Source organism: Thermobia domestica, chromosome 4 (assembly GCF_964235325.1).
Source record: "Thermobia domestica chromosome 4, izTheDome1.hap1.1, whole genome shotgun sequence".
Lineage (NCBI taxonomy): Eukaryota > Metazoa > Arthropoda > Insecta > Zygentoma > Lepismatidae > Thermobia > Thermobia domestica.
Window position 1 is genome coordinate 194,093,250 of NC_137457.1, and position 27,563 is coordinate 194,120,812.

Sequence of the window (27,563 nt, forward strand, 5' to 3'; positions counted from 1 at the left end):
ATTTTCTCTAAACAAACAATATTTTTTTCTTTATTTCTTAGTAGGAAACAAATATCCTAGAGGACACGAAGTGTTCCACATGTAGCTTTCCTCAGTTCAACATTTAGAAATGTTATAAATTATACGACTTCATTTATCACCAAAGTGAACTGTTTTGCGACAACAAGAACAAAACAATAGCAGTTTTTCTTTTGACAGAATAATTCTCTTTTCGTTGCACATACTGAGTCAAAGTTCGGCAAAGGAATGTCCTTTCGAAAATCTGTTTTTATTAGGAGCATTAATGCAGACCAATCCGTCGCGAACTATACAGCATATAACTGAAGACTGGCCGTAGAATTGACAAATAGACTATGTGCACTCAACACTATTGTTTATTTATTTATTTATTTGTAAAAGGCATACAGGATTACAATCCTACAATAGCCTTATTAACATAATATTTTAATACGATACCATTATTCTAAAATAAAATAGACAAGAAAGGAAATTAAATAAGCAAGCTACAGACAAAACGAGACAAGATAAAAAAAAATACAAAATACAAATACAATAAAGATACAACAAACAAAAATAAATGTAAGTATAAGTTCTTTCCTGCAAATTGTGCATATATTAGTAATGCACTACAAATATTAATTTGAATTCATAATTTTAATTTCAATTCACAAATATTAATTTCAATTCAATACTATTCCATATAAAAGGACATACCAATAATGTTTTAGTTAGTGTTTTTATCTTTTAAGTGTACACATTACGAGCAAAATCCATTTGAAAACATTAAGCCAGAGAGCTCCAAATCTATACATAATTGTTTAATTTTTGCATGAAATTGTGACTGTATGATATTGTAGCTGATATTGATACTGTGCATGATATTGTAGCTGATAGCTGCTGCTTTAATGGACTTCTCTTACTCCTCAGCTCTTTCAACAATGGATGTATGAATGACAATACCTGTTCCATCCATTAACATTATATATACTGTAAATATATTTGCTATGCTTTTTTGTTTTTAAGAGAAATGGCAAGAGACGAGTAGTGTTCAGCTCAGAATGTTAAAATAGTCGAAGAAAGAGAACTAGATTCGCGAGGCAATTAGTCACAATGTTAAGTAGAAAATAAATACTGTGTCAAGTTACAGTTATATTTGCCATAAAATTTAAGGTTCACTTCGTAGAGTGTGTAATTATAGTTTCTTGTTTATTGCCAGTACGGGATCAGCACTTTTAAAACTCTGCACATTCAAGCTACTAGCTTACACAATCTTAGATATAATAATTTCCTTCTCTTTTAGTTTTATTATCACACTTGCTGTTTTCAATATATAGGAATTGTTTGTTCCATTCAGGCTTATAACTTTATTAGATAAGACAGAAAAAAATTGATAACAATATGCAATTTTAGTTTTCTGAATTTAATACAATAAATTTTTATCTTCGCTGCCGAAAATGCTTTTGTAGACAAAAACAAAATTGTTATGGTTATTACATATATATACTGTATGTGCATGTATGAGTATGTCTCCTAAAATTGTTGGAATTCCTAGAATCAGATGTAAGGCTTTTGGGCCCTGAAAATGAGAGAACTGACAAAATTGCGCTGCATTTTATAATTTTGTTTCGTTTAAGGTGCAAATGCTCTGCAGGAAATGAAGTTTGTGCTGTTATTGCCACAATAGCCAAAATATAATGCAGTTGCATTCGTTCTGAAAAATTCGATATCCGACATACTCCTTTCACTGGGCAACCAATCACAGCAAAAGTAAATAATTTTCTTGGAAAAGTCGAGCAAGACTGGCATGTAAGAATTTGTAAGATCGTCAAACATTCATTACTGAACAAGGTTAAACTATTTGGAGAAAGCTGGTGTTAAGAAGAAACTCGATGTTCGGATGCCACATGATCTAACTCTAAAACATATACCGGTACTCAATTGAATTTCTATCCGTGAATCTCTACTGAAACGTAACGAACTTTAAGGCTTCAAAGTCTGTAGCATAGCTTACGCTTACCTAAGGAAGGTTACAATATATGTTTGGTGGGATTGGAACGGAATCCTGCTACCATGCAAAAGATAGACTCGGATATGTACCGTCAACAATTATCGCGAGTGCAGTTAGCAATTCAAAAAATTGGGTGACAGAAGTTTCTATTTAGTACTAGTGAAAGCGTTCCTATAGACATCTACCTGTTATGTGTGAAAGCGCTTTCAGTGAAAGCGCTTCAGACCCATCTAGCGGTGAAAGCTTGAACTACGTGCTCAACTCTCTACTGTTAAGATTTGAATAAATGAGACGAAATAAACGAAATTTAGTTTCTTTAAATGTTAAAATGATTGCAGAATATATGATTACGTATAACAATATAGCTTCTGTAGATGATCATACTTGTTTGCTGTTTGCGTTTTATTGGATTTTTAATCTACAGAAAATTAGATTAAGTATTACTTAATACATTTACCTTCCTTTAACTTATTGGAATTTATTTATCGGTGAGAACTCTTTCCTCCCCTTTTGTTAAAATTGAAAAAAGTTTTAGATACAATATTTGTTGTGAACAGCCAAGCTGAAATTTGTAAATTAATGCCATGCCATTTGATTTTGTGTGTATTGAAATTGAAATGACAAATTTTCGCTTTGAATTGTAGGCGCGGGTTAGTTTGACATAATACATAATTATTTCTAGATTTCTTGATACTGGCTGTATAAATAAATTGGTTGTGCTATAACATTGTGTATTAATGAATATTATTTGAGATTGTAGGTGGTAATATTTGTGGAGGTTGGAATATTTCGTTTTAACATAGGACATTTAGTAATGTCATAGTGCATGTTTAGAATAATTTATAATGGTAGTTGAATTATACGTCCCACTACAAAACATTTGAGCAACCGCTCATCTCGAAAAAATTAACAATGTTTAAATAAAAAAGATTTAGATGTATACCATCACCTGCATTAGTTGGGGATCCCTGGAAATGAGTTGAGCTGTGTTGATTTGAGTTTTGCCTCCCTTTTTGATCAAAGAGGCTATTTGAGACATAGACCTATTAACCTGGAATTCGAGCCATATGAGCGTCCATCCGGAATCGAAATTGAGTGTTTCAATGACCGAAATGGATTAAGTACATTTTTACCGAAAAATGGATTAAATACATGTTAATGATTGAATTATAATAACAATATTGAAAACACAGATTATAAACCCGGGCTATTAAAGAAGAAAATATTGGATATTATATTAACTTTATCCTTACGATGAAAGCTGTGTTTCAAGGCAAGAAGAAAGTAGCCACACATTCCGTTGGTATTTTGCAAAAAGTGAAATTTCATAGTTTACGTGTCGTGAGGTGAACGTACTGAAGAGAAGCGACGCTAGGTTTGAATACTGCGTTTTTATTGGGCGAAATATGCATAGATGCATGCTACAGCGTCACCTATGCCTCTTTTACATTTTAGGCTTAGATCACTTAACATCGTGGGCGTTAGTCAAGATTTATGAACTAGTGTTATTATTTCGTGTTATTATTTGTGTGTGTGGTGTTCTACAACTGTTTTGGTAAGTGAATTTGAATTTTATTTCATATTTAATATTTTGGAAATATATTTAAAACACATTATTTGACTTATTGAAATTTACGCGCCTCGTCTCGAAGTAGATTTCAATGAAGAGGAATTGAATTTGGAAATGCGTTTGAAAAGCAAAAATTAATAAAATAGACACGCACATTATTTTGATTTTATGTATAATTATGAACAGATAATTTATTATATTTTATGCGTGGATATATCTATTTAGCTTGCTGGTGTACGTAAATATTATTGATACTTGACTATAAAATTTGCAATGCGAGTAATAGACAGAATTGTTTGCTACTATTCCATACATTTTGTTAAGAGAATAGAATTTTTAAAACCTAATTTATGATTGCTGTGGAATTCAGTGAGCAGCGCAGCTTAATGCTTAGTGATTTAGGATTTAGATTTTTGGACTTTTTTGCATTTAAGACCATGTACCATCACGTATGAGGATAACGTCGCTCGTAGAGCACACTATCCGGCAAAGGGAAGGATGCGGCATGGGACTTATAAGTTATGTACCACCTCGTCATTTGCCTGGTATGAAACCCTGCAAAACCACATTCACTATGGTTGTCCTGAAGAAGCTTATACACTTTTTTGATCAAGTGCTACACCGGGGATTGAACACGTGGCTTATTAGTATTGAATATGTAATTTTAGGCGAAGACATTTGATTGATTTTACTAACGAATTAATTTTTACTTTGTTGGAGCTAGCTTTTTATGAAATAATATTACAAAAAATTTAACGTTCCTTTTATTATCAAGAGAAAAGGACTTATTAATTAATTAATTAATGAGGGGCTCATAACAGGAATTGAACCGAAGATTTTTAGTTAGAAAAGAATCTCCTTGAAGCATTTATGATGGGAATGAACAAATGTTTTTAATTTTATTGTAGATTCATTTAATATGGACTATATATAGGCTAGGGCGTAGCTTGGAAATCAAAGAAAAAATCAGGGGTGGATAACTTAACGTAACTGTAACGTAACGAAAATAGCTCTCTGTAACAAAATTATTGGTTATTTAAGTTCAATGGGTACAAGACATAACGCACATTTTCGTTATGAGGCAGTAACGTTATTCAAGCATGGAACGTTTTTGTACTGTAACTAATTGAAGGAACAAATCTGTTTCTGGTATGCTTTATCACTCTTGTGGGCAGAAAATCCAGTATTGGTACCACCACAATGAGATTCTTTCCTCTGCGGGTATCTAATGGAACGAAAATGTGTGGAACAGAAGCTATTTCGTTACAAATACTATTTGCCACATGAGTAACACAGTTGATCAGACAGGTTTGGTAAAGGTATTGTGTTCATCAGTTACAGATCTTATCAGATCTTTGGAGAGTTCCTCGGGCATGGTATCAATTGCATTGTTCTTCAGAGGGTCACATTGAACTTCGTTCTTCAGGTGGTGAAGCAGAAAGAAATTTCACTTTCATATGTTGTTATTGCAAATCTAAAGCAGTAAGGAGAAAAAAGAACTTGATCGATTTCTGTGAATATCATAGAAGAAAGTCAGTCACACACGTGAAAAAAGGCAGGTGGAAGAGGCAGCAGGGTCAGTGGGAAGCATAGAGTGAGCCAAAAGTAGCAAAGGGGAGGGAAAAATAGACAATGTCTTTCATTCTTCATCTTGCTTTGTTTTCATAGCGTTCTTCGCTGTCCACAACAAGAGTAGAAGTAATTGTTGTGAGACCTGTTCCATGAATGGGGACGCAAGTCTGTGAAAATCATATTATTATTATTATTATTACTAAAAGTAAACTTTACAGTTCTATAGCCCACAAAATAGGTAGAAAATTGCGTGATGCATGGCCACGGGCTATTTCAGCGGAGTCTGCTGAGTCTTAATCCAGGCAGATCCCCAATTGGTTCACTATATTGAGTAAAGAATTATTATTATTATTATTATTATTATTATTATTATTATTATTATTATTATTATTATTATTATTATTATTTCTAACGAGCGTAGGATAGTGGTTAGCGTTCTTCCTTCGCAAAAGGGAGATTCTGGGTGCAAAGCTTGTGGCTTGCTACCCTGACTAGTTACACCATTTTTTTCGCGGTTCCACAAGGTGAATGTCGGGATGTTATCTTTAAGCATAAATCCTGCCTGATTTTCTTCTTTCCTTTTACCACTATTGATGTTAAAATATGCTGTTGTAAATTGGCTTTAGAGGCTGTATTTGAAATATTGTTACATAAATAAATGAATGTTTAGAGCACACCAGGCACGCGTCCAATTTTTTTTTTGAGGGATCCAAAGATTTTTGAGGAGTCTTATACGTATATTGTAGTATTTAACCTGTGTTATTTAACATCTGAAAAGCCTAAGTAATTGTTAATTAGTGCCTCCTATTTATCAGAAAAAATGATAGTGCTAGAGATATAAAATAAAATTTTTAGGCCATATTCATATTTCGATATGAAACAAATATACTTGTGTTAAGAAAGTTCACAAACATTCGTCGACCTACGAAGTTTAGTGACGGCGGGAAATCTGAATTCAGTAGACCCCACGTAGCTCCTGGTTTCAATTCTCAGTAGGAGCTAAAGTGTTACTCAGCATCTTGAGACAATGGGAAAACTTCCTATGTTAAGACTACGGTAGACTAGCGAAGTCTAGTTACGTGCTATGTGTCTTCCTTTCACTTGCAGCAATAATGCTATTGCTTAGGGTTAATAAAGTACACTGCGGGGGGAAGGGGGAGTAAAATCAATCCCATGTTGCAAGTTTACAGATGTACATGGAAAAAGAACATTTCAATTTAAACTATGTAAAATATTTTTATGACAAAAGTTGGTGTATACTATATTTTCTTTATGACATCGTGTATATCCCTCAAGTTTAGGTTAAAATCTGCCAAGAATAAAAGTTTAAGTTCACCTTTCTCCATAAATTAAAAAAAATATATGTATGGTCAACGATAATTTTCGTTAGAAAGTATTCGATTTTGGGGTAATTAGGTGTACTTCTATTTGAGGCTTCCCGATTTTTACTCCCTCTGCTCTGAGTAAAACCAATATGAAATAAATTAGTGGGTTTACCTTCCTAGTCCCCGTGCATTTCTTTTAGAGTTCAATGGTAAATTTTCTATAATTCATTCGGTTTTGATACAATAAAATGTTTTTTTTACTCTTTCCATAATCCCCAGTGCTTAGAATTAAAATCACTCAAGAATGAGCAGTGATTGCAACCCTCTTACCCCTCAACCTAAAAGATATTTTTCTCGATAATTTCCGTTACTACTACACCGAGAAAAAATGAGTGATACTTAAAATTGTATGTTTCATTTGTAAATCCTGTAGTTTTTGGACTTAACGTACAGCAAACGTATAACTGAAAACGCATGTTTTATAATACTTTCTGCATAAGTATTCCAATTCCATCTGTACGTACTTTCCGTATAAAACAATATAGGCTATCAGGATCTCACATGCAAATGGACGTATATAACATATAGCTGACGAAGGTAACATACATATATGTATAATATAAGGAAGACTGTTAGATATCCGACATCGTGCAACGGCATGATGTAACATCTAAGGGCAGGGCCTATGTAGCATACGGATAACGTTTGTTCCTGTATTACCCTAAGTAATGCCTTAAAAACATTCAGTTCAAAAGAACTGGAAGTAATACCGGGAAGTATGAGTTTGAATCGCAATCCCAGAGAAATCAAACAAATTGTTAAAATAACAATAACAATATTTTATTTCAATTAGCGTCTGTGGCTGCCTGATTTTTGTTAGTAAGTAAGAGGAACATATACATGGCCAATTAAGGCAATATCTGACAGTCGAGCCCAACCGAAAATGCTCGTTAATATCTCGGATAACGTTAGTATTTAAACAGGCGAGCCCACGGCTCAGAAATATATATATATATATATATATGGTACTTAATTTCTTCCAAGCAAAAGTACGCGAAATAGAATGCTCATCAAATCAGAAATTACCTTTTGGATTATGTCAAATAGTGACTTACCAAGCTAAAAGTTTAGATATATTCTTAGCACCAATATTCTTTCTAGTATTTTAGAAGAATTATATATATATAGTCATACGTATAATTCAAGAGGTTCCAATAACTGGCTAAATGTAATTGCATCCGATACCATACTTATCGAACCCAGAACATTACCAGTCTTGACATAATAGTAACAAAATAGCCTCAAGTTAATCTCTCAATTTAAATAAAAACCTACTTGCGTATTACCACTTATTCTGGGACGAGTATTCACTAATCCTTAACAGGGTCGAACCTAGGACTCGTAAGATACAAACACAAGACGTACCCAGTCCCTCTAGCACTCGATATATAATCATGAATTTTAATTTCTCAGTAATAAATAGCACTAGTTTTTAAATAAACCCTTTTAATGGAATCAACAACCAATTTAGACAAGCTGAAAGGTTTTTTTATTGCATAATAATCGCCTTGAATTATAGAGCAAACATTTAAGAACTAACGTTGGTATCGACTTTCAGTTAAACTCCTTTTTTATATTCTGTATTGTGTTATATTCCTTTTTATTTTTAAGAGCCACAAAACCAAGAGTTTTGAGTCGTGAAATAAACGTTAATAGTATAATATTGAAACTGTATTGTTACTACAAGTTACTACTAGTTACATTTCGTAATTTTTTTAGACAAAAATAGTAATGTTACGATCGTTCATTTTGACTCAAAAGCCCTGATTCCGTTGTTTCCCTAGTAATTACCTGTTTTGCACTACCACGAGGCATTCGTTGCAGCCAAGCAGGTAAGAGGCAGCTTACGTCATCGCGCGAAGCACGCACGAGTCCTTTAAGGGGCGTGGCTAGCTACGAACACCGAGACAACTGCCACGTAACAGCTGGTGGTTCAGAATACACACACTCATAGCCTCAGCGCCCGGAGATTAAGGAATGCTTGATTTTCTCTCCCATTCTCTTTTTTTATAAGGAATCAATAAATTTCGCTACATTCCCTACTGATTTCTGTAGTACGCAAGTGGATTCCGTATATTTGTACAATATACCACGTATGGCAAGATAGCCCCCCCACTTTAGAAAATTGAAACAATGACTAGGTCATTCGTTTGTACTACGTTTGTATCGTTTGTACCAAAAATATTTTCGTTTGTACCATTTTCCTTATAAGGTTACTTGAGAGGTCGACTGGGGGGGGGGCTATCTTGGCGCCAAGATAGCCCCCCGTATCACAGCACAAAAAATTGGAATACACCATTCGAAAGAAAATCGTTTGTACCGTTTGTACCGAAAAAAGTTTTGTTTGTACCCTGATAGTTTTCGAGAAACAGGGGATGACATTTGGGGAGCGATCTTGGCGCCAAGATAGCCCCCCCCCCCCGTATCACAGCATAAAAATTTGAAATGCACCATTCGAAAGCAAATCGTTTGTGCCGTTTATACCGAAAAAAGTTTTGTTTGTACACTGATAGTTTTCGAAAAACAGGGGATGACATTTGGTGGGGGCTATCTTGGCGCAAAGATAGCCCCCCAGGTATCACAGCACAGAAAATTGGAATACACCATTCGAAAGCTAATCGTTTGTACCGTTTGTACCGAAAAAATTTTTCTTTGTACCCTGATAGTTTTCGAGAAACAGGAAATGAGATTTGGGGGCTATCTTGTACGCAAGATAGGCCCCCTAATGTGTACTTTTTCCATGTCCATTAATAAGTATTATATATTTATCCATGTGAATTCATGTGTATTTAGAATTTTGGTTGTGCATATCAAAATAAAAAAAATGATTTTTTCAGTAATAACTCAACGTTAGAATTGAATCGGCGAGTGGGAAAACAGTAGGAGTCCAAAATAAACCATTTTGAAGTAAAGGCAAAAATAACACTAAAGATGTAGAACTACAAGTTGTAATGAAAAGCAGTGCAATTTGCAAGACCTTGCACGTTTTAACAGAATGCTATAATGTCGACTGTACATTTGTTGCATTAACAAACGAAAGTTATTTTTTCAAATATCTCAAAATGCATTTTGTGGACTAGTAGTGGTTTTTCACTCTCCGATTCAATTAAATTTTCTGTATTTCTGCCCCTTCCTTAAGTAAATACGTATTATTCAGCAATGGCTTATTTGCTTTCGTCTATTGTCTATGAAAGCGGAAAACTTCTCGAGCTGTTAATGTGACAGATATAAACAGCTAATTTTTTCAGTTGGTGTAAAGCTGAAACGTGGAAAGACGCAGTTTAGGTGAACAAACATTTCATCTTTTAGTTTTCTTTGTTTAGAATTATTTCTGTAAATCCAGTTTCTTTCTGAATTTGTACACACTTTGTTATTCTTTTTACGGTATTTATTTACGGAAAAGGGCACAAATAGAGAAAATTTAATTGAATCGTTGAGCGGAAAAACACTACTAGTCCACAAAACGCATTTTGAGATATTTGAAGAAAGAACTTTCGTTTGTTAATGCCACAAATGTACAATCGACATTATAGCATTTTGCTATAACGTGCGAAGTCTTCCAAATTGTACTGCTCTTCATTACAACTTGTAGTTCTACATCTTTAGTGTTATTTTCGCCTTTAACTCAAAATGACTTATTTTGAACTCACACTGTTTTCCCACTCGCCGATTCAATTTTAACATTGCGTTATTCCCAACAAGTCCTTTTTTATTTGGATATGTACAACAAGAGTTCTAAATACACATAAATTAACATGAATAGACACATAATACTTATTAATGGGCATGGAAAAAGTACATATTAGGGGGCCTATCATGCGTACAAGATAGCCTACCAAATGCCATCCACTCTTTCTTGAAAATTATCAGGGTACAAACCAAACATTTTTCGGAACAAACGGTACAAACGATTTGCTTTCGAATGGTGTATTCCAATTTTTTTGTGCTGTGATACGGGGGGGGGGCTATCTTGGCCTCAAGATAGCCCCCGCCCCAAATATCACCCCCTGTTTTTCGAAAACTATCAGAGTACAAACAAAACTTTTTTCGGTACAAACGGTACAAAGAATTTGCTTTCGAATGGTACATTTCAAATTTTTGTGCTGTGATACGGGGGGCTATCTTGGCCCCAAGATAGGCCCCCCAAATGTCATCCCCTGTTTCACGAAAACTATCAGGGTACAAACAAAACTTTTTTCGGTACAAACGGTATAAAAGATTTGCTTTCGAATGGTGTATTCCAATTTTTTGTGCTGTGATACGAGGGGCCTATCTTGGCCTCAAGATAGCCCCCGCCCCAAATTCCACCCCCTGTTTTTCGAAAACTATCAGAGTACAAACAAAACTTTTTTCGGTACAAACGGTACAAATGATTTGCTTTCGAATTGTGCATTTCAAATTTTTGTGCTGTGATACGGGGGGGCTATCATGGCCCCAAGACAGGCCCCCCAAATGTCATCCCCTGTTTCTCAAAAACTATCAGGGTACAAACAAAACTTTTTTCGGTACAAACGGTACAAACGATATGCTTTCGAGTGGTGTATTCCAATTTTTTGTACTGATACGGTGGGGCTATCTTGGCGCCAAGATAGCCCCCCGCCTAAAATATCATCCCCTGTTTCTCGAAAACTATCAGTGTACAAATAAAACTTTTTTCGGTACAAACGGTACAAACGATTTGCTTTCGAATGGTGTATTCCAATTTTTTTGTGCTGTGATACGGGGAGGGGCTATCTTGGCGCTAGATAGGCTCCCGCCCAAAATATCATCCCCTGTTTCTCGAAAACTATCAGGGTACAAACAAAACATTTTTCGGTACAAACGGTACAAAGAAATATCTTTCGAATGGTACATTTCAAATTTTTGTGCTGTGATACGGGGGGCTATCTTGGCCCCAAGATAGGCCCCCCAAATGTCATCCCCTGTTTCACGAAAACTATCAGGGTACAAACAAAACTTTTTTCGGTACAAACGGTACAAAAGATTTGCTTTCGAATGGTGTATTCCAATTTTTTGTGCTGTGATACGAGGGGCCTATCTTGGCCTCAAGATAGCCCCCGCCCCAAATTCCACCCCCTGTTTTTCGAAAACTATCAGAGTACAAACAAAACTTTTTTCGGTACAAACGGTACAAATGATTTGCTTTCGAATGGTGTATTCCAATTTTTTTTGTGCTGTGATACGGGGAGGGGCTATCTTGGCGCTAGATAGGCTCCCGCCCAAAATATCATCCCCTGTTTCTCGAAAACTATCAGAGTACAAACAAAACTTTTTTCGGTACAAACGGTACAAACGATTTGCTTTCGAATGGTGTATTCCAATTTTTTGTGCTGTGATACGAGGGGCCTATCTTGGCGCCAAGATAGCCCCCCGCCTAAAATATCATCCCCTGTTTCTCGAAAACTATCAGTGTACAAATAAAACTTTTTTCGGTACAAACGGTACAAACGATTTGCTTTCGAATGGTGTATTCCAATTTTTTTGTGCTGTGATACGGGGAGGGGCTATCTTGGCGCTAGATAGGCTCCCGCCCAAAATATCATCCCCTGTTTCTCGAAAACTATCAGGGTACAAACAAAACTTTTTTCGGTACAAACGGTACAAAAGATTTGCTTTCGAATGGTGTATTCCAATTTTTTGTGCTGTGATACGAGGGGCCTATCATGGCCTCAAGATAGCCCCCGCCCCAAATTCCACCCCCTGTTTTTCGAAAACTATCAGAGTACAAACAAAACTTTTTTCGGTACAAACGGTACAAATGATTTGCTTTCGAATGGTGCATTTCAAATTTTTGTGCTGTGATACCGGGGGGCTATCATGGCCCCAAGACAGGCCCCCGTCTAAAATATCATCCCCTGTTTCTCGAAAACTATCAGGGTACAAATAAAACTTTTTTCGGTACAAACGGTACAAACGATTTGCTTTCGAATGGTGTATTGCAATTTTTTTGTGCTGTGATACGGGGAGGGGCTATCTTCGCGCCAAGATAGACTCCCGCCCAAAATATCACCCCCTGTTTCTCGAAAATTATCAGGGTACACAAATTTTTTTTCGGTACACACAGTACAAACGATTTGCTTTCGAATGGTGTATTCCAATTTTTTGTGCTGTGATACGGGGGGCTATCTTGGCGCTAGAGAGCCCCGAACCAAATATCATCCTTAGTTTTTCGAAAACTATCAAAGTACAAAAAAAACCTTTTTCGGTACAAGCGGTGCAATCGTTTTGCTTTTGAATGGTGCATTTCAAATTTTTGTGCTGTGATACGTGGGGCTATCTTGGCCTCAAGATAGGCCCCTCAAATGTCATCCCCTGTTTCTCGAAAACTATCAGAGTACAAACAAAACTTTTTTCGGTACAAACGGTACAAACTATTTTCTTTCGAATGGTCCATTTCAAATTTTTGTGCTGTGATACGGGGGGCTGTCTTGGCCTCAGGATAGCCCCCCACCTAAAATATCATCCCCTGTTTCTCGAAAACAATCAGGGTACAAATAATTTTTTTTTTCGGTACAAACGGTACAAACGATTTGCTTTCGAATGGTGTATTGCAATTTTTTTGTGCTGTGATACGGGGAGGGGCTATCTTCGCGCCAAGATAGCCTCTCGCCCAAAATATCACCCCCTGTTTCTCGAAAATTATCAGGGTACACAAATTTTTTTTCGGTACATACAGTACAAACGATTTGCTTTCGAGTGGTGTATTCCAATTTTTTGTGCTGATACAGGGAGGCTATCTTGGCGCCAAGATAGCCCCCCGCCTAAAATATCATCCCCTGTTTCTCGAAAACAATCAGGGTACAAATAATTTTTTTTCGGTACAAACGGTACAAACGATTTGCTTTCGAATGGTGTATTCCAATTTTTTGTGCTGTGATACGGGGAGGGGCTATCTTGGCGCTAGATAGGCTCCCGCCCAAAATATCATCCCCTGTTTCTCGAAAACTATCAGGGTACAAACAAAACATTTTTCGGTACAAACGGTACAAACGATTTGCTTTCGAATGGTGTATCCCAATTTTTAGTGCTGTGATACGGGGGGCCTATCTTGGCCTCAAGATAGCCCCCGCCCCAAATATCACCCCCTGTTTTTCGAAAACTATCAGAGTACAAACAAAACTTTTTTCGGTACAAACGGTACAAACGATTTGCTTTCGAATGGTGTATTCCAATTTTTTTGTGCTCTGATACGGGGGAGCTATCTTGGCGCTAGATAGCCTCCCGCCAAAAATATCATCCCCTGTTTCTCGAAATCTATCACGGTACAAAGAAAACTTTTTTCGGTACAAACGGTATAAACGATTTGCTTTCGAATGGTGTATTCCAATTTTTTGTGCTGTGATACGGGGAGCCTATCTTGGCGCCAAGATAGTCCCCCGCCCCAAATATCACTTCCTGTTTCTCGAAAATTATCAGAGTATACACAAATTTTTTTTCGGTACACACAGTACAAACGATTTGCTTTCGAATGGTGTATTCCAATTTTTTGTGCTGTGATACGGGGGGCTATCTTGGCGCCAAGATAGGCCCCTCAAATGTCATCCCCTGTTTCTCGAAAACTATCAGAGTACAAACAAAACTTTTTTCGGTACAAACGGTACAAACGATTTGCTTTCGAATGGTGTATTCCAATTTTGGTGCTGTGATACGGGGGGGCTATCTTGGCGCCAAGATAGCCCCCCGCCCAAAATATCATCCCCTGTTTTTCAAAAACAATCAGAGTACAAACAAAACTTTTTTCGGTACAAACGGTACAAACGATTTTCTTTCGAATGGTGCATTTCAAATTTTTGTGCTGTGATACGGGGGGCTGTCTTGGCGCCAAGATAGCCCCCCGCCCAAAATATCACCCCCTGTTCTTCGAAAACTATCAGAGTACAAACAAAACTTTTTTCGGTACAAACGGTACAAACGATTTTCTTTCGAATGGTGCATTTCAAATTTTTGTGCTGTGATACGGGGGGGCTATGTTGGCGTCAAGATAGCCCCCCGCCCAAAATATCATCCCCTGTTTTTCGAAAACTATCAGAGTACAAAGAAAACTTTTTTCGGTACAAACGGTACAAGCGATTTGCTTTCGAATGGTGTATTCCAATTTTTTGTGCTGTGATACGGGGGGCTATCTTGGCGCCAAGATAGCCCCCCCCCAGTTGACCTCTCAAGTAACCTTATAAGGAAGATTTTACAAACGAAAATATTTTCGGTACAAACGATACAAACGTAGTACAAACGAATGACCTAATCATTGTTTCAATTTTCTAAAGTGGGGGCTATCTTGCCATACTTCAATATACCGCTGTCCGGAAAACGAATTTTTCTCAGTGTATGGGTAGTGGATCTGAAAAGGAAGGGGGGTTGAATGACGTCATGCCGTCCCCCGAGCCTATCTTTGCCCACTGTAATTTTTTTAGGAAGTGGGGAATGCCATAAATATTTTTTCTAAGTGGGGTAAGGCGTTTAGTCGCCTTCCCCGGTTACAACTGTTCGATTTTAGTGTAATATGCCGTATATTTTCCTTAAGGCTTCCTAATCATTCATCCTACATGGAGCCGAAATCAGTAAAAAATAGCTTAGTGGTTTTACCCTCTCCCCGATTATTTACACTTTCACAATAACTTATATAAATCTCATTCGGTTTGATGCAGTATTATGCATATTTTCTTTGACTTTTTCCGTAATCTTCTGTTCTTGTAATTAAAATCGGTCATAAATGAGCGATGAATCATTCCCTCGCCCCTTTCTTTATATTAAGAAATATGTCCAAAATATCTCTCGTAAAAATATTAGATTTTCATGGAATATACTTTTTGAGGCTTTAAATTCATTTCCACTACTTCGATTTAAACTAGGTAGTGAACTTATCTTTTAAATAATAAATAATATAGAAAAACATATCCAATTTACTTGAAACTTAGTGCAAACATAGCAACAATAAATAAGGGATAATGTTTATTTTCCTGTTCTGTGAAAACTAGTATAAAGAGTTAATGCTCCTCTCGAAATATTTTGCAGCTAAATCAGAAAGTAGTAGAAGAATATGACTAATTCCGTTGTAGCTCCGTTCATACATACATTACAATAGTAAAATAATATATTATGAACTTTATCTTTTACATGGAAAGCCCGTTCAAGGGAAATATTTTCGCCCCTTCGGAAATATTTTAATGCCAGTGAGAGAAACGCTAGAACATGTCCAATTACCTTGAACTTGTATATATGTACATACTAAGGATAAAATATGAGCGCTTTTTTCTTTTTTGCGGAAACCTACCGAAGGGACAACACATCTCTAAACATTTTGCAGCTGACTCCGAAAATGGCAAGAAATGTCTAGTTCACTTAAAATTACGTGCATACATAATAGTTTTCTAGCAAGAGAACAAGAGAATAAGGCGTGCTATACATTACGAGATCAATCCTAGGAAATATCTTAGGATTTATCTTCGGAAAAATGTTATGACATATCTTGTAGGAAATCTTACCCTTGTGTGCCATACACGTGAAGATTTTTCCTGTCTGACCGAATGACGTATATCAACATTGTGAAATAGTTCTATTTAATAAAAGTATAAAGTTGAAGAATTACTATGCTAACCACACTGCACATCCCACTGATATTAATATCAGGTGCTATATTGTTAAATTGGATACCTCTAAAAAAAAAAAAAAAAAAAAAAAAAAAAAAACATAAGTCAGAAGGGTGCTGGTATACTTTTGGCGCACCACATTTTAGAAGATTTACAAGTAAAATTTAATACTTTGCATGAAAAGACATATTAATAAGGAACAAATTTTTTGGAAGCAACATAATTAAATACAAACTAATACACCTGTATTTTATGTTTACAACTGTAGGGTTACTAGTGTAAAATCATTATAAATGTTTTAACTACGGTTAAAATAGGTGAGACAATGTTTAGCAGAAAGGGTCCAGCTATTTTTTCTAAGAAATGCTACAATGTCGGTAGTTTATATTCACATTAGTTCAGTTTAGGTTGGTTCAGGTTAGTTACGGTTATGTTAAGTTAGATTATATTAGTACATGGGTCCAACACAATTTTCAAAAAGTGATAGAATTTCGCTTACTTCTATTAATATTAGGTTAGTTTAAGCTAGTTAACTTCATTAGGTTAGATTTAGTTAGGTTGTGTTAGGTCTAAGTACTTGCATCTTCCATTTCTCCTGTAAATTTTGTATGTTCTGCTTACTTCTGGACCCCTTCTGCGAAACTTTTACGTAAGTGAGTGCATATGAAAGTTGACCGGTGTTACTATTTTCCCACCACCGGTGTATTTCTGCATAGTTTACAGAAGCTATAATTTATGTTTACGAGTGGAGCGCTACTACCACGATACCATGACAAGTGCTATTCAAACTCGTATCATTGCCAAAACGCACTCGTTTTCACTACATCAACTGACGCGCCTGCTTCCTTCGCTCGCACCCCCTCACTGACGCACGGGACTCCGCTTAGCCCTGCTCTGACTCGGTTAAATAGCATTCGTACTTTCTAGAAACAACCTAGCACAACTTGGTTTGCGTTTTTTGCACTATAGTTTTTATACTATATATATATATATATATATATCTTGACCCCGTATTTGTACGCAAATCGTAAAAGAATTGTAGTTTATCAACAATTGCTTTTGTTGGTCCCCTTCAGGGATTTTATCTATGCTATGTAAGATATTTTCATGTCGGTCAACGCAAATCATTTAGGAAATAGTGACAAATTATAATTTTTCAACAATTATTTCGAGTGGTACATCTAAAGTAAACCTGCACGATCAGAAGATACCTCATCATTTGTGTTTTCATTTGTTTTGTTTTCACTTTCTCTCACCTGATGTCGCTTAAATCGAAATCTTACGAATTTTCTTTCCGAAATAGAGCGTGCTCTAAACAAGAGAAATCTCATAGGATCGTTCAGAACACAGGAAATGACATGGGATCTGTTGCCATACACGTTGAGATTTTGACTCTAGGATAAATCGTAAGAGATTTCCTAGGATCTATCTGATAGTGTATAGCCGGCCTAATAGTTTTCTTTTAAATCAGCAAGAAAATTAAGATGGCAAAATCCCCTTCGAGTTATTTAGCAGAGATTGTCGAATATGTCATATCAATATGTACTATTAACTTATAACTGGGTACAACAGCTGAAAAGGAATGAATCCAGAGGTTAGCCTGGTGAAAACTACCCCAGAAATTCAAAATTTTCCCGAGAAAATCATGTAACAGTTTTATATTATGTAGGTTTTAGTTTTATGTATTTTTATGTATTTCATTTTTTTTAAAGATAATGTTGGTCTAGCAGCAGTATTTTAAATTATTTTCAATTCTTTTAGAAATGGCATAGTGGTTCCATATAAGATCATTGAAAATATTCTCTACAAAGTGCTAGAGGCAGAACGAGAATGAATTGAAAAGGTCTTGAGAGGGGGGAGGGAAATCCCTGAATGTGAGCAGCACAACTGTTCGCAAAGATCAAATTGGAACCGACAACCTTCAATGTTACCAAAACATGTTCGTTACGCTAAAATTAAGCGTAAAATTGCAACAATCATCCAACTTCTATTGTTTTTCTGTGTACATTTGGAGCATTTTTAGTTGTTGAGTACCATACTTCATTAGATATTCATGAAGTAAAATTTACGTTATCTGAGGAGGACTGAGAAACCAATGGTAAAAGGTATAAGAACCTCGATATTTATTAGCCGAAGCGCCTTTCGTGATGCACCTTCACGATTTTGTTCAATGACAGGGAGTTGCGGTGGCTCAGTGATGGAGCATTCGCCCCTGGTTCATGTGATCTTCAGTTCAATCCAAGCTCGCGCCAAGTGGGCTTTTCTGGTGATCGATCCACAGTGATAATTTCTCCTCGACACAGAAAGACATGATGTATCACCTCCACCATAAAACATTATCATATCAGCACCTTCTGCAGGTGGGTGCTGGTATTGGAAAATATGTTCCTGAAGTGATCACGATCCAACTACTGTCCTGACCTTTTTCGATTGTTGTCTAAAGTCCTGATTGTTTAAAATTGCAGATCTATTTTTCACAATCTAATGCAGGAAAACTTCTCGGTTATTCCATAAACTCAAAGAATGGCATACGTTTTAACGGCGATATTAGCCAATGTAACTCATGTAGCCATTAATCCAACTTTTTCTACTTGCTGATTGTGTGGAACCTCAAACAATAGTGTCATGATCTGTATCAAATTCGTTTACAATTTTAGAAATACTTTTCCGAAGATCTGTTTTCAAATTTATCCTAAGAAGCTCATAAGAATATACTGTTGGTCGATGGATGCGGGGTTTATTTTTCAACATTTTCACTGGCACGAAAGTTTACAAACCAATACCATATAGTGTATGCATTCACCAATTCTGGAGCAAATTCACCGTTTGTATTTCGCGGCTAGATGTGAAGAATATTTTAACTTGAACTCTTGAATAAAATACCAATCGCATTTATGCGTTCTTCATTATGTATTTTCACACGATCTTGTTCAACGACAAAGGACCGCGTGGCTCAGTGATACAGCATTCACTTTTGGGCGTGGGCGAAGGTGACATGAAGTTATACCAGAATGACAACGCATTTTGGGAGTATTTGGGAACTGTGTCGGACATCTTAGCTTCGTTCCGAAGCGGTTTGCGTCAACGCAATGCAAATTTTCTGTTTTACATTATATTCTGATAGTCGACGTAGTTATAATTACTTGTTTCATTATTTACGCTACGTTGCCAAGGCTCTTGTAGACTGGGCTCCTTTGTTGCTAATCGCCTATTTCAGCGTTCTTTATAACTCGCACACAGTGACACACTAACGGGGTCCAACGGGTCTGGAGCCCCCTCAAAACATCCTAACTCTATATATATTTGTACACTTTCTCAATAAAACTATATTTGTTCAACATGGAAATGATTGATATAGCACAAAAATTTGATTTTACACTTCATCTGTACTCTTTCTCTTATAAGAGGCTGCTGTGGTTAAGTTGCAGAGCGTTCACTTCTGGTGCATGGGGTTCCTGGTTCGATTTTCGCTCACGCCAAGTGAACTTTGTGGTGGACAAACACCGTGTACGTGGATTTTCTCGGGGTTCTCCCGTTTCCCCCCACTTTCTTCATTCCATCATTTAATTCATTTCTCACCATTATCATCCGTCTCCTTTAGCCTAGCCAGTATAACCGTGGGAGGTAAAACTGAAAGATGTCATTTCTTCTTCTTCTTTATTATTATTATTATTATTATTATTATTATTATTATTATTATTATTATTATTATTATTATTATTATTATTATTATTATTATTTGCTTGTTTGTTCGAAAGCAGTGTTCCCAGAGCTACACTGACATCCTTCCGGTGTAGCACCGAGGCTACCGGAGATGCAGACCAACTGTCTAAGGTAGGATCTAAACCATCGTAATGCCTTCAACCTCTTCCACCAAAAATCGTCCCGGGACAACGTCCATCAAAGGAGCGGGCTCTAGGTTTTTAGACCAGCAAAAAGAGCATAGGCGTTACTAAAGGGAACTACTCCCAACTAACAACTGCTCATTACTCCAAAGAAGAAGAACTATTATTATTATTATTATTACAAATAATAATAATAATAATAATAATAATAATAATAATAATAATAATAATAATAATAATAATAATAATAATAATAATAATGATGATAATAATAATAATAATGTGCAGGTGTCATAAAGGTTAGTAGTAGCCCAAGCCATCAAGCCAGTATACGGCACAGTTATATATTAGTTTCCCTAATTCATAATCCTTTGTTCAGACGCGCTACTCCGGTTGACTTAGTCAAGCTTAGACAGTACTGAATGGGCAGAGTGGTAAATAATCTGTGCTCTGCTGGTAAATCATTTGTAAAACTAGTTTACGTATGACCTCGAGTTTGACTTATTTCATTTTTTAAAAGAAAATACAGGTTAGGGCTACACAACAAAGTAAAAAAAAAAAAAAAAAAAAAAAAAAACAGTTCATAAAACAAAGTAGGTTTCTGTAGTGCAATATTTTTACAATTAATATTGAAACCCCCAAAGGTAATAGATTTCTACCACTTCCGATTTTAGTAGAGAGATTAGAATACAGACGAAATGTATATTTTTGGGACGCTTAACTGATTGCAGAAAACAGCTTCTTGTTATCTATTATAGATTTATTCTATAACTCTCAACGTTAAAACAGAAAGTTTTTTGATTTTCGACCACTTCCGGTTTGAATAGAGGCCTAAGACAGAAGATGGCAGCTATTTTTAGAACGCTGAATAGAATGCAGAAAACCGCTTTTTACTGTTACAATTCCTGTTCTATGGATATGACTATTGAAACCGGAAGTGGTTCATTCCTACGACTTCCGGTTTCAATTGAATATCAATAGAGGACATGAAAGGTATACTTGCAGTTGCGTAGCGAGAAACTCATCAAGGGGGCGCTCACACACAAGCATTTCATATATATATATACATATATATATATATATATATATATATATATATATATATATATATATATATATATATATATATATACAGGCATGGGCGCCGATCCTGGGGGACCAAGGTGACCCGGGACCCCCCTCAAAGCACATGTGGGCCCCCTTATTGTATTTAAGAAGATATAATATTTGGAATAATTTGAATGCAATTTGTTTTAAAATCCTCATATATGCCTTCTCCATCTAAATGGGGCCCCCCATTTTACAGAGAAATCGGCGCCCTTGTATACAGGCGCGGATCCGAGGGAAGGCTATAAGAGCCTAAGTCCCCCCTTGACGATCAGGTATACACTGGTTAAAATGGGCTTCAATTCTGCTTTACATTGGATAAAGCTGCAAGCTATGGTTTAGCCCCTCCCTTGTTCATATCCTGGAACCGCCACTGTATCTATCTATCTATCTATCTATCTATCTATCTATCTATCTATCTATATATATATATATATATATATATATCCAGGGCCGGATTTAGGGGCTGCAAAGGTGCACTTCCCCCCTTCGTTGTAAATATACACAATCTAAAATGAGAAGCAAGCAGTGAAAATAGCAACACATTCCAAAACGTTTTGCCATCATGTTTCTGTTTGGGGCTTAAAAGAAAGCAGAGCTTTGCAAAAGCATGATTTTCTGAAGGTTGAAGGAAAAGAATTCAGCAAGCAAAATAATATAACTTTTGTCAAGTAAGTAACAAAACATAAGGCAAGAGGAGAGAAGGACATTTTTGTCCTGCATTCCACTTGCGTCCCTGTTTAAAATATTTCGGCCAGTAGTTACTGAAAAAAAAGACACAACGTACAAGGCAAGTCGAGCCGAGACTGTCGGCGACCGAGCCCAGACATAATATATAATGATCTTTATTCCTTAAGCGATACTTGGAAACCAAATTTGATTTAGGATCTGACCAATAGTTACCGAGAAATAAAGTACCACATACAAACAGAGCCGAACCGAGCCTGTCCTTTGACGAGTCGGCCACCAAGTATAGAGATGTTTATTCTTTGGACAATGGGCTATCTGCGCACCAAATTTCGATGATATTTTGCCAGTAGTTACGGATAAATAAAGTAGAACATACAAGGCAAGCCGAGCCGAGCCTGTCGCCGACCAAGCTTGGCCATCACATGTAGTGATCTTTATTCCTTAGATAGTTGGGTACTTGTGCATTTAATTTGGTTTAAATTTAGCTGGTAGTTACCGAGGAATAAAGTACTACATACACACATACTTAATTACATTTGGAGTAAAACTACAAGCTCCCTTATGCTTACTAAGGAAACTAAAAAGAAAAGTTCTAACATTACAAATGGAACGTACTTCATGTAAGCAGAATCCACTTTCAACATGAAAACACTAATGGGGAGAGCTTGAGCCGGGTGAGCCCCCTGACTACGCCACTGCACTTTTGAGACACTTGAAAGTTATTCGATTGGAGAAAACTGCTTTCATCTATCTTTTACAGCTCTTGCTCTATGTAGACCAATATTTATTGAAACGAGAAATTATAGTTGAATGAACCACTTGCTGTTTTAGTAGAGAGTTAATAATAGAGATTAAATATGTTCTTACGAAACAGAAACCCGGATCTTAATACGTATTATGTTTTTCGATCTATGATGATCAATGATCAAACCGGAAATGGTTTATTTAAACCACTTTCGGTTTGAGAAGACTATTTTAATAACAAAACTCACTTCCTAATTGTTGACTCTTTGTATTTTTACCAAATTTAGTGATGATCCATGAAGTACTTTATTTATTTATTTATTTATTTATTTATTTACTTTTTGTCACACACGGACACACGCGAATATGGTAAATATATAATGGTGTTGATAAACCAAACTCTAGTTATTAAAAAAAAAAACTTGATTTTTGCCATCCCTGCACACAATTAATCCGTTTTAACCACAGAAACATCGTACTATGTGTGTTTTTGTGATAAATATTATAAAATGAAAAGAAATCTATCCTTCCAGAAAACAAAAGAAATAGGTAAATATATAAGAAACATTTAGACTTTTTTTGGTTGAGAATCCATCCGTTTCAAGCGGGTCTAGGAAAATTCGGTGTAGGAAAATTCGGTGTACAGAAAATTCGGTGTATGGAAAACTCGGTGTGGGGAAATTTAGGTGTAAGGTAGATTCGGTGTAATACATATTGAATATTACCACTTACGATAATTTACGACACTTCATATTGTGAAAACGAAAACCATAAAATGTAACAAATAAAATGTTATTACCTATTTCAAGAAAAGCAAATTTATATTTTTGCCTGAGTCCAATACCTCTTGCATGTCTTTTGCGGGGTATTACTATAAACTACTTTTCATCACCCAAAGAAGCTGACACATTTTGTCAGAAATAAAACAATTACAAGTATAAGTTCAGAGAATAATTATAGGAACAACTAAAAACACCTTTCCTATAGTACATCATAAAACATACACAAGGTGATTCTTTTAAACCTCACGGATTTAATTTGGGTCTAGAATTTCTAACTGAAGTCCGATTTTCATGCGGTTTGTGGCAAATGATCAAGGAGCGTTGGGAAATTTATGGAACTATGTTTACTGGTTTAAATTCATTTGTGGTAATATCGGCCACGCCTCTAGAAGAACAGCAAATATCCGCCACTGTACCGAATTGGAATTAGGTGAGGTGCGGTGTGGAGATTTGAGTTTCTTCGTTAGATGGCAACCTCGCGACGGTCAATAAGAAACAGGAAACTTGGCTGTTGTATTGAGAATTACTGTATGCTGCGCTACTTTATCAATATGATCAGAACACAGTTACAATAATGTACACTTTGGAGCAATGTGATTTTATTGTCAAAAAGTTTTTGAAGAACGGGATCTGTTGTTGCTACGCAAAGGGCATTTACACGCAACTTTGCCTAACGTTCTGCCCCAGACAAGAACATAATATGGTCGTTTGTGAATAAATTGCAGGAAACAGGATCGCTTCTGAGGAAGACAGGGAAGCATCGGACCCCGCTGGCGGATGTTGTGGAAGATGCCACTTACCGACTCTGTAAGTCACCTAAGAAATCTCTGTCGTTTGTAGCGAGAAACCGGCTATTCAACATGTGATTTATGTGTGTTACCACTAACACTTAAGTTGTATTCTCACTGACACTTAATTTGTATTCTTCAATTTGGCTTCAAATATCCAATATCTCATTCGAACTGTAACGTACAATGGCGAATATTTGCTGTTTTTCTTGCGACCTGCTCGATATTTCCCAGATGAATTTAAACCAGTAAAAATAGTTCCATAAATTTTCCATTCTTCCTTGATAATTTGAAACAAACCACATGAAAATCGGACTTCAGTTAGAAATTCTAGAGCCAAATGAAATCCGTGAGCTTTGAAAGAATCACTGTATATACGTATGTAAGATGCAAAAATATATTGATCCAAAAAGTATTAGTGGAAAGGGCAATATAAAGCAGGATGGTTTTATCAGATAATAGTTGTAAAAATAGTTGACTTCTCCTCCAATCGGACACTTTAGTTTGTTTGCCTTAAGTTAAGGTAAACAAGTGCTGCAACGCTATTGACTCCTTATTGACTTCTTCTCCAATCAGGCGTAGATACTTTAGTTGAGGAATTTATTTTTACACCTTTGAGTAACATAAATAAACTACGTAGTTTTTGAAGAATTTAAATTTAAATATTTATTTATAAAATAGACATAAAATCGTCCATACATTTTTGAAAAATCTACAATTTTCAACTTTACCCGTCCAGTAACATACTTTTTTTTAAAGTAGAACATTCTAAGAGACATCCTCCAAAATAGCATAAAGACTTAAGTTTTAAATTAAATGTCGATTGGTAGCGATGGTCGCTTCGCTAAATCACACGAACGGACATCGAAAAACAAATTTCTCGTAATGTAAGGGACATGAAATGTTAAAAATCCGTCGAAATCTAGAATTCAAATAATTTCAGGAACACAATTCAATATAAAGCAATATAAAGTGAGATTGTTTTATCAGATAATAGTTGTAGTAATATCACTGAGATAATAATAGAAACAAAGGATAAAATAGTAAATAAAAATAACAAGTTCAGTAAAATATTTACTACGTCCTAAGAGCAACTACAACATACACTATAGATAATATATACATAACAAACGTGCTATTAAGAATGACTTATCAAAATGACAAGCTGTAGGCCACGCCTCTCAAATATTCAACAACGTTAACATTTTCAAAACTGGTTGCAAGTGACTGCAATCTGGAACTAGTACATCTGTATTTTTTCTTACTGTTATGGGAGTGACCTGCAAGTAACTGTTCAATTTGAAAGGTTGCTAACGCCTGCTCCCTTTGCAGGGCATCCAATAATCTCCATATTGATGGATGGCTGCCACCAATGTGTGCGTTGAAACCCCGATGACAAGCCTCAACAGCATTGTTTGTTTTTGGAACACCTCTGATCGCAGCGTCATACTGGTTCCAAATGTGCACAGAAAACCTGGAAAGTACGATAGAAACTAAGAATTAGTAAATGGAGAGCGAGTGATGAAAACTCTAACATATTTGGCATTAAAGCAGTACATAAACTTAAAAATACTCAACCCGCCATACATTGAGAATGTACAGTAGATAAATCATTCTGTAAGCATATGTAAAAATACTTTATATAAAACCATTTAAATATTAAAGATCATGAAATTACAAAAAGAAGCAACTATCTATTCAATAAATGAGTTTCTGTAATATAGATTTTAAAAGCTTCTTTTAAGTAAGGGTGAATTACAGTAGTATATTTGACTTATAGATTTATTTTATACTTTATGAATTTCCCCGCTTTAATTGACAAATCCTCTATCATACGTACGATGAAGAGAAAAAATCTGTATGGTTATGATAATAAAACGTAATCAATAATAAATAAATTACCTTGGCTCTCGACGAGTACCTCTTGCTCTAGGCCGATCAATATAGTTGTCCTCAAAGTAGTCAAGAATTGGAGTCAACGTATCAGGAAGCTGTGCCGATAAAGCTTCGAAAGCAGAAACATGTTCTACTGGTACAAAAGCTAAAGCTGGAAACATCCTACACTGTAGAGAAAATTCACAATCAACACTATATAGTTCCTGTAATAGTTCCGCTTGAACCCACCTCCAAACGCACTGCGCTAAATGGAAATAACAAACTCGCACTCTGCATTCAAAGGTGTTCTGAAAAGCGGAAATTGCCGCAGTTTCCAAATCAAGCATTACAGAATAAGGCTCAGCAGATGAACACTTTTCCTTTACCACTTCGAGGAACTTTACGTAAGCTTGTTCCGACTTCTTAGTCAGTAATGCATAAACCACAGGAACCACTGAGTTACGATACAGAGCATGTATGGTATACAGTTGGTAAAATAACTGAGGTACAACTTTAAATGTTCCATCGGCATACCACTCACGAGATTTTGCAAGAAGTTCCAATCCTTTATCAGTTGCAAAAATTATAAATCTTTCCGGATCATCCGTTCCAGAATCGAACAGCAGAAATCTTTCATCTTCTTTTGTATACTTATACACTTCTGGTATAACCAGCTCTCCTAAATGCCTTGGCAGGGGGATTAAACTCGTTACAGCAGCTCTTGTATTCCTGTGGGGGGAAAATCCTACATAAAGTATAAATCTACGAAAAGCACACAATCTAAATTTTAGTTGACTTTTATTTTACATCTATTTGGAAAATAAAAATAATCGAAACTTTTAAGTATTTAAAACTTTTATATAGTACTAAAAAGTTAACATAACAATATACACACAAAATATGTAAATATCTTACCTTAGTGTTCGTTTTATAGTTGCTAATGGCGGAAGCTCATTCGCTGCATATGCATTCATGTTTCCAAGTACCGAGGAAACTATCCGTTGGTTGTTTTCCATTGTGGTCGATGCCTTCTCCTTCATTGTAGAATATGCATACTCAGCTTCAATTTTCGCAGAATTTGGAGCATGGGTATGATCGTTGACTCTTCTAACGACAGCACCTCCTACACTGAGAAAAAATATTGTAGGTGGCGTAGTTAAAAAGATAGGTTACATGCGTAATTCCTGTAGTTTTTGGACTTAACGTACAGCAGACGTATAACTGAAAACGCATGTTTTATAGTACTTTCCGTATAAGTGTTCCATCTATACGTACTTTCCGTATGAAACAATGTAGGCGGTCAGGATCTCACATACAAGTGGACGTGTATAACATATAGCTGACGAAGGTAACATAAGTAAATGCAAGTGATATACGGAAAACTGTTAGATGTCAGACATCCTGCAATGGCATGATGTAACATCTAAGGGCAGTGTCTATGTAGCATACGGATAACGTATGCTCCGTACTAATTTCTGTAGTAAGCAAGAGGATACCGTATATTTGTACAATATACCGCTGTCTGGAGAACGGATTTTTCTCTGTGTACAGTGTGAACCCGAGCTTTAGAAATCAACTTCTCCTGACATTGCCAATATACCTACAAAATA

The 27,563-nt window shown here is 36.0% G+C and overlaps 1 protein-coding gene across 3 annotated transcripts in view; it reads left to right on the plus strand.

Annotated features, from left to right (window-relative positions):
* Nucleotides 1-3,428: 3,428 nt before the first annotated feature.
* Nucleotides 3,429-27,563, plus strand: part of LOC145683423 (uncharacterized) — a 275,918-nt gene continuing 251,783 nt past the window's right edge. For all 3 annotated transcript variants that reach the window (XM_081754756.1, XM_081754759.1, XM_081754758.1), the window contains exon 1: nucleotides 3,429-3,563. The gene's annotated coding sequence lies outside the window, so the exon portion shown is untranslated. The remainder of the gene's footprint in view (nucleotides 3,564-27,563) is intronic.